This window comes from Palaemon carinicauda, chromosome 8 (assembly GCF_036898095.1).
Source record: "Palaemon carinicauda isolate YSFRI2023 chromosome 8, ASM3689809v2, whole genome shotgun sequence".
Classification (NCBI taxonomy): Eukaryota; Metazoa; Arthropoda; class Malacostraca; order Decapoda; family Palaemonidae; genus Palaemon; species Palaemon carinicauda.
In genome coordinates, this window is record NC_090732.1 from 93,876,071 (window position 1) to 93,885,527 (window position 9,457).

A 9,457-nucleotide genomic window follows, 5' to 3' on the forward strand; every position below is an offset into this window, starting at 1 on the left:
ACAGTGGCTCCTCAACATCCAGATCTCAGAACTGATAATATTTTTTTTTTAACTCTGTGTGGCTCTTTTAAAATTTTAGGTGTGATTCTCAATAGCAAATTTACTTTTGAGAAACACATTAAGTATGTCTCTTCTTCAATTGCTAAAAAATTGACTTATTTAGAAGTCTTTTAAGGTTTTCGGTGATCAATCTATGTGAGAAGTGTTTTAATTCTTTTATTCTACCTTGTTTCGGTGATGCTCTCCTGTCTGGTCTTCAGCTGCTGATTCTTATCTTAATTTGTTGGACAAGAACTTACGGTCTAATAAATTTCTTTTTCCTGATCTAGATATTAATCTCCAGGACCGTCGTTCAATTAGTTCATTATGCGTGTTGCATAATTTTTTCGTAATTCCGATCATCCTATACATAAGATCTTCCCGGATTTTTCCATCCCGTTCGTAATACTAGGCATGCAATTAATTCTCATAGTCAGGCCTTCTCCATCATGAGGCTCAATACTACACGGAATTCTAGAAGTTTTATTCCAACTGTGACCTAGTTATGGAATGATCTTCCTAATCGGGTAGTTGAATCGGTAGAACTTCAAAAGTTCAAACTTACACCAACTGTTTTTATATTGAACAGGCTGAAATAAGTCTTTTTATAGTTTATATATGAAATGTATGTTTTTGATGTTGCTACTTTTTTCAATATTTTAGTGTTAATTATTTCTCATATCATTTATCTATATTCTTATTTCATTTCCTCACTGGGCTATTTTCCCCTGTTGAAGCCCTTTGGCTTATAGTACCTTGCTTTTCCAATTAGAATTGTAGCTTAGCTAATAATAATAATAATAATAATAATAATAATAATAATAATAATTGGATTTAAAGTTTACATTGTATTACAGTAGGGAGATGAGATATCGGTAAGCTTCTGAAATATTTTATATTTGCAGCAAACTTGGTTCCCAATGAAAAAATCAGATTACTTGAATAAGATAAATTCGTAATTTGCCTATAATAAAATGTAGCCTCTTGTTACAAAAGTAGAGATGAAATTGGATAAGGGTTATCAAATGATATACTGTATTCATTGCTCAAGTGGATGATATTATACAGAGTTTACTACATTTGCTACATTGCAGGACTAGCAAGATTAATATCCATTTTTTTTACCATAAAATTGATTCTTTTAATGGTTACAGGGATAGGCCAACTCATCTTTAAACTGACTGATTCTATATATCATGGCGTACTTCTCCATTTGACTACGCAAGCACAATACAAACAGCCAACAGTAATCAAGTTCAATCAATTAACTAACCAAGTTCCTGGGACTGGTATCCATAATGGAAATGAGATTCCTACTTACCTGTTTCGAGGTGTCACTTCATTTCCGGCTGCTTTCTCGACCGCTGTCGTCTTACTACCATCGCACGAAACTTAATCTATGAACCGTTGTGCCTCGTAAGTGTCAAACCTTTAGAACAGAATAATAGTTTCCTAGTGGACCACCTGTAACGGACTCTTTATTCCCAAAAATACAGAACCCTTCCCGGTGGGTGGTTCATGCTTTTACAGCTTAGGTGATGAAGTCGTGTTATCGTTGGTAATCAAGAGCAAGTTGGACTCGGAACCCATGACTCTGGAATCTCTGGCCAAAGAGTATTGGGAAAATATACAAATAAGATGTACATTACATGCAATAAAGTTTTATGTCAGACTTACAAGTATCTCTCTCTCTCTCTCTCTCTCTCTCTCTCTCTCTCTCTCTCTCTCTCTCTCTCTCTCTCAGTAAAGTAGACTTCTCAAACCAAGGCCGGAAATCGTCTTCTCATGGGAGAATCTAGGCTTGCGTCTAATTAAGCCTAACGGACCTGGCGGGCTATTAACGTGCTATTGTTGAGCAGCTATAAACATATCAGTATAGGACCATAGAATGAGTATTGTGGCTCTGAGGCTTTCGAAGGGCAGAAAAAAAGGGAATTTTCGTGTTTTACGCAACCCCGTATATCTTGAGTGTCCAGTTTACCTTGAAAACTTCGGTTTATTTTCATTGCCCCATTCATATTCTGAGAAATACATAGACCTACCCCTGTTTATTGGTATATTTGAATTTTATGGCCGCCTGTGATTCTCTCTGGTATCATTGTTACCTTTAGATAATACGCAATTTGTCACCCTCTAAACTTTCTGCGATGTAATTTGCTTGACAGGTAGCCTACCTCAATAAACTGTCTTACTAAGTCTTGATTCTGTTCTTCCATTATGCATCTGTGGAATGACACCTGTTTCCGTCTGGTGTCATTCTTCTTGTTGCAGTTATTTGTGAGGCTAGATGATGCTTTTACTGTATGTTTAAATGCCCCTCTGTAATAAGCATTCCAAAACACATCTGAACAGGCACTGTAGGCTATTCGCATGCAAATTTAGGCTTTCAGTGCATATCTTTCAATCACAAGTTATCTCATCTTCCCTTGCTTTCCACCATTTTTCTCCTTCCCTTTTCTTCCAGCCCAAGTATCATAAAGTCATCAGGGCTCATGTATCAGGTACTAAGTACCCCTGCTGATTCCAGAAACCCATCACCTCGAGAGGTCAGTCTTAAAAGGATGCCAACACAGCTGGACGCCGTCATGTAATGGATGCGCTTTCTTCTCTCCAGAGGATATCTCACTCTTGATCTCTCCAGTTAACACCACTCCTCTGGGTAATGTGCCAGGGCAGGGCCGGTGAGCGTAGGAAACGGGTGGTGGGTCAAACAAGAAGAAAGAGTAAATTTGTTCTGATACCACTACAACTTCTGCTGCTAATTTCAATTATGATAATATACGTAAATAATTATGAAAAGGACAAGTATTAATTGTGTCCATCATAACTACAGTTTTCACTGCTATAATTATTTATGAAGTTAAAATTACGCCAATGAAAAAATTAATCATAATATCATTTTAGACGAATAGTAGGTGTATCAAAGTATATAAAATAGTTCAAAACAATGCCTCCTACATTTGTTATAACAAACACACACATATATCTTTCTATCTATCTATCTATCTATCTATCTATATATATATATATATATATATATATATATATATATATATATATATATATATATATATATATATATATATATATATATATAGATATATATATATATATATGTATATATATGAACCAAGACAAAATGTATTAATAAGCACTTCCTTTCATTCAATCAAACATCATATCCCGACGATGTGTAAATATTTACGCGAAAGTGCTACAAATAAAACGAAATGGAAATGCCGTTTGGGATAGAAATAACAGTTCGGCGGCAAAATTCATATCTCATGTCTGACAGACAATATCACCAAGCTTGCAAGATGTGCAATTCGGAAGCAAATCAGATGTCACTGGAATATAATCAGAGAGGTTGAAATTCATTCCCTATAGAAGCAACTAACTCGATAAGATCAGATAGTTACAGGCAAAAATACAGATTTTTTTTCTACTGCTGCTTTTGCAAAAGAAATATTTCGTTTGAGGAAGTCAGTTCAAACGTTTACCATCTTCCCCATTACGTACCTTTTTGTATAACAATGTTTTGCACTTGCAGTGTTTTCGTGGATCGCTTTTACCTTAATTATTCTTCAACACATTCATAATTGGATGAGTAATTTAATTTTTTAAACTAATTACTTTCTTACTTGGAAAAAAAAATCTCCTATTTGATGATACAATGTCAATTTGTTTGAGAAAATAAGGAACTTCTATATTCACAAAATAAAAAAAAAATATTTTTCTTCTTTGACAAAATCAGTTCCTTTGTCCAGTATTTGCGAAGTGTCGTAGGACAAAGGTGGCATTTCTAGGAATAGATTTAATCATTTTTTTAATGTTTCAAGGGATAGGTGAGCGGAGTTACCTTAGAGAGGATTACCTCGCAAGCGAGGATTGTTCCCCTGTTCAATTTATGTAGTTGGCAACTTTATGCCACTAAGCTTTGCCCCAAGCTACGAGAATAATCTATTTAGAATAATCTAGAAGTTTTAAGTCAATATATATATATATATATATATATATATATATATATATATATATATATATATATATATATATATATATATATATATATATATATATATATATATATATATATATATATATATATATATATATATATATATATATATATGTATATATGCCCCTAGGAAATCATAATCAGCAACAAAAGAGATCCAGCCTGTCCCTTTGAAAGAGCCAAAGTTCGTCCGCACTCTCCTCTCAAGTGCTTCAAGTGTGTACCCACTCAAACGGGATTAACGATTTCTATCCAATATATATCGTATGTAGTGTGTTCAAACGTTGACAAATCCATTGAATGTGATTTCAAGTGATTGTGGTAATGAAAGTATTTGTATTATATAAATCTTTGTAACTGCCCCTGTGGGATTTAGGTTAAAACATCGAAGTGTATTTATATTGCTTATCTGTTCTGAAACCTTGTGTGGGTTAAAACACGTAAGTGTATCAGTAACTTTTATGTAAATTCCATTAAGGATTTAATCATTAGTGTTAAATTGTTAACTATTTTCACTAGTTATCAAAATCAAACATTTTTAGAAATATATTTTCAGTGAAACAAGTGATTGTATAATTCTTTTTTAAAGTAACATTTCTTGTATTAGTCTGTTTTATTCAAGATTTGTTATTTCAAATGATTCATTTTGGTGATAATTTTCTTTTCTTTGTATTAATGTAATTTTTTATAGAATATATCTATTTTTGTAAAGTGTGTATTATTTCGATCACCAATATTTCTTAATAGACCTTGATCATAATCCCCGACTAAGAATCAAAGTAAGAGTTTTTATTAATATTTCAAGTAAAATAATTACCAAGTTTCGTTTTGAGAGTAAAGTAAGAGACCTTTGGATATTTAGTGTTTTATATATTGCCGTTGGGGAATTATATAATTTTTTTCAGAGCTCGGATATTAATTTTCAAGTGTAACTGACTGTAAAAATAGAGAGTTGAGTTTGGAGCTCAGGATTTTATGTAATTCTCCAGCTGCAATATATATTTTTGGTGCCCAGACCCTTTGATCGAGTGAGTCTGTTTTAAATATTGGTGATAACCGGGCCGTTTTTTTATTAAAGGTTTGAACAGTTTAGTGTTGGTAGGATTCTGTGTATTGTTAAGATATATTTTTTGGAGAGGTATAATTTTTTGTAAAGTACAAGATGGCTCAGTTTAATATCCAAGAATCTTTGAGAAATCCAAGTGTTCAGGAATTGTCAGAAGCTAATGTAACTAAAGCTCAGTGGCTCTCTATTTTATTGGCATGTGGTGGTCATGCGATCAGTGGAATGATTAAAGCTCAAATCAAGTGTCTGGCCTTAGAAGTGTTGATAAACTCAGGAAAATTGTCGGAAGAAGATATTGTAGCAGCTCATGAACTGTTGGAGGAAGCTGAAGCAGAATTTGTAGCGAAGCAAGGATCAGCTGACCTAGGAACTGAAGGAATTAAAGCAGACAGGAATGTAAAGGCTGAGATTCAATGAACTGCAGTGGAAGAGAATTTGATCAAGTTGAAAATGATGGTAGAAGAGAGAAAACGAGAAGAAAGAGAGAAGGAAGAAGCCAGAGAGATCGCAAGACATGCAAGGAAAATGGAAGAAAAAGAGAATGAAGAGGCAAGAGAAATAGCACGACATGAGAGGGAAATGGAAGCAAGTGAAATTGCAAGACGAGAAGAAAAAGAGAACAAACACGACATACGAGGAAATTGGAACTGTTGAATGCTCGTGCAAGGTCAGCAACCCAGACAAAGATGATCACTGCTATGCACGATCCCGTGTTTAGTGTGACGAATGCATAGAGGCTAATTAAAAAATTCACAGAAGCTCCCAACGAGTTCTTTGATGATTTTGAAACGGTCGCAGTCCTTATCTTTCCTTGTCTCAGGACCAGAGGAAGGAGTATGATTAAGTGAAGAGGAGCGTGCTACAAGTGTGCCAGATGACCCCTGAATATTATAAGAAAGATTCTGAAGTTTGAGGAAGGACAAGAAAATTACTTTCCTTGATTATGCTTATAATGTACGACAATGTTTTAAGAGATGGATAGAGGCTGCTAACATGAGGGAGATGGCTAATTTAGAAGAATTGATAGTCCTAGAACAATATCTATGAGGAATTCCTGAACATATTCGAACATACTTGAGAGAGAGAGAGGTGAAAAAACTTGATGAAGCCGCTTCGCCGAGTGAAGATTACAATATCATCAGTCGTAAACCCTCCTCGGGCATGAAGTTTCAACCGCCGTTCCGACCAAGTGTCAAGTATTCGCCGAACCATGGAAGCCACTTCAGTTAGAATTATGTGAATAAGTTCAATAGTTGCAGCGGAAATACCACTGGTACTATTCCAAAACAGAATGCGTTAGTACCACAGCAACAATCGTCGCATCATCCTCCTTCAGGTATCGTGAAAGACATGCAGAAGGTTAATATTGTCTGTTATAAGTGTGGCAAGAGAGGCCATATCAGTAAGGGATATTGGTCAAACAAACCAAAAGCAGTCACCCAAGTGGTTAAGCATAATTCAACTTCACAGAATCCGAAGATGAAGAAATAATCGGGAAAGAACGACGAGGAAAATAAACCAGCTAACGTTTACCAGATGAACAGGACAAACCCAAACAGCGCGGATGCCTATAAGAGGGCTGGAGGCTAATACCGTTTTTTAAGGACAGGACTATGACATTCATACCACTTAATAAGGTGACTTAGGACTTCTCCAAACTGCATATGAATTTTGCAACGCCAGAGCGAATTATCCTGAAAATTATTGTTTTTCAAATTCTATCTTCTCCCTTGATAATTAATATTAAGACCTGGGATTTCTACCCTATATAGACCTGCTGTAGACCTCCAATAAAATGAGGAGTTTTTTTTTCTAAAAGTCATTTCTGGCTAGATATGAATTTTTTCATTATATTATAGTAAAAAAAAGAAAAGAAAAAGAAAAAAAATATGAAAAAAAAATTGGAAAAAAGGGCATTTTTTTTTTTACAATGTCTTTCTAAGTTACATACCAAATTTCAATGATATATCTTTAAAACTAAAGGCGAAGATAGAATTATAATTAGAAGTATAGTTTTGAGATATGGGTGTTCAAAGTTTTTCTTTGTATTTTTGCAAAGAAAATAATAATAAATCCTGATTTCTATTAATTTTATGTTCTTTTTTGTATATTAATAAACGAAAAGAGTCATCTATCATAATTTAATCATAAATGAAGATCCTCTTGCTCAATATCTTACTTCTTTTGGCTCCTGTCAGGCAAGGCAGCCGCTCCTCCATCCACACCTCTCTCTCTCTCTCTCTCTCTCTCTCTCTCTCTCTCTCTCTCTCTGTCACTACCGATATTACCCTCTTCTGAACTCTTAATAGAGCAAAATTTCTTCTTCCTTATGTTAGCAAGATGTTGAAATCATCTTTTCATCCAAAAACGAGAAAAACAAATGTAAAAATAAGTGAATCTCAGAAGGCATTCAAAGTTTAACTTTGTATTTTTACAAAGATGATATTAATAAATCCTGATTATTATGAATTTTATGTTCCTATTTGGTTATTAATAAACGAAAACAAAGTTATTTATCATAATCTAATACTAAACGAAGATCCTTTTGTTCAATATCTTGCTTCTTTTGGGTCGTGTCAGGCAAGGCAACCGCTCCTCCATCCACCTCTCTCTCTCTCTCTCTCTCTCTCTCTCTCTCTCTCTCTCTCTCTCTCTCTCTCTCTCTCTCTCTCTACCGATATTACTCTCTTCTGAAATCTTAATAGAGGGAATTTTTTTCTTCCTTATGTTAGCAAGATGTTAAAATTGTCTTTTACTCTTTGAAATGATAAAATTCTTGCCAAAAACATGAGAAAGAAACGTAAAAATTAGTGAATGTCAGAGGTCAAACTCAGACATGTACTCTCTATGAGGTTTGTGATAGGAATAAAGGGCGAAGGGTGTAATATATCGACTTGTGACTTGTGGAAGCTATACAGATGCCATTGTTAACAATTTCTTTTACATTAAAATGTAATAATCATCAAGTTTTACGATAATAGAAGAAATCCTGCATTTTCTTATAGGGAACAATGTTTTTGGTTTATTGAGTTTATCGATGGCAGTGAGAAAACTCCGGTTAAGATATTATGTGACACGGGTTATAACCATAGTATGGTGACATGAGGTGTACACCCGTTGGTGGAACGTTATCTCACATGAGACTCGGTCATTTTGAAGGGAATAGGAGGTGAGGAGGTTACCCCTATTTGCAGTTTGAAACTGTTATGCGAGTTCGTGACAGGTCATTTTGTTTTACGGTAAAGGATTCATTGGCTGTCAAAGGAGTAGAAGTCTTGCTGGGTAATGAGGTTGGTGGAACGCCGTTTGTGCCTTGTCCCATTGTCTTGGAGTAACCGTTGAAGTATACCCCTACGACTGAACTCGAGAAGGACTACCTGTATCTGTTTCCTAGTTGTGTGACGACTAGGATTATGACGAAGAAAGTGGCTGCAAAAGAAGAAAGAGAAACCAAAGGAGCGATGAACTTGGAGGATTTGTATTGAGAAGAAGAGAATTCCCATGATGGTATGCAAGAGGAAAACTCCAGAGAGAGCCCGAGAGAAGAAGAAGGAAAGTAATACAAAGACAATGAAGCAATGGATTTGGAAGAAATAGACTACTCAACGTTAGAAGTAGGTCAAGTGAGTGAGAAAAGGTTGATAAGATTGCAACAGAAGGGTGGGACGTTAACAAAGTTATGTACTATGTGGTGGATGCGACGGAGGCACAGCAGTTTCCCACCTGTTATTATCTTAAAGAGGGGTTGCTTATGAAGAAGCATAGACCTGCCGATATCCTTGGGAATGCCAAATGGGGGATATACCATCAAATATTGATTCCTGCACCATTGAGATGACAGGTGATTGCCGTAGCGCACAAAACAGGACACCTGGGAATAAGGAACAGTATGGAGAAGATTATGAAACACTTTTTCTAGCCTGGCCTGCATAAGGACATAAGCTAGTTTTGCTGTGCATGTCACGTTTGTCAGATGGCTGGAAAACCCAACTAGTACCTCAAGAAAGCTCCCTTACACCCTATTGATATACAAGGAGAACCTTTCAGCCAAGGACTGATTGAAATGTTGGCAGAAAAAGGTAAAGATAGAGAAGAAACGGATGGAGAAAATGTCAAGAATTTGAGAAAAAGGATCGGCGAGATAAGGAAATTTTCACTAGAAGACGTGAAAACTAGTCAAGGAAAAACGAAGAAAAGGTTTGGTATGATGAGTACGAACAGACAGTTTGTGGTAGGATGACAGGTGTTGGTTTACTCACCGATAAGGATATTCCCTTTCACCAACGAGTTCCAAGAACCCTTCCAGATTTTGGAGAAAAGCAGTGACCGGACCTACG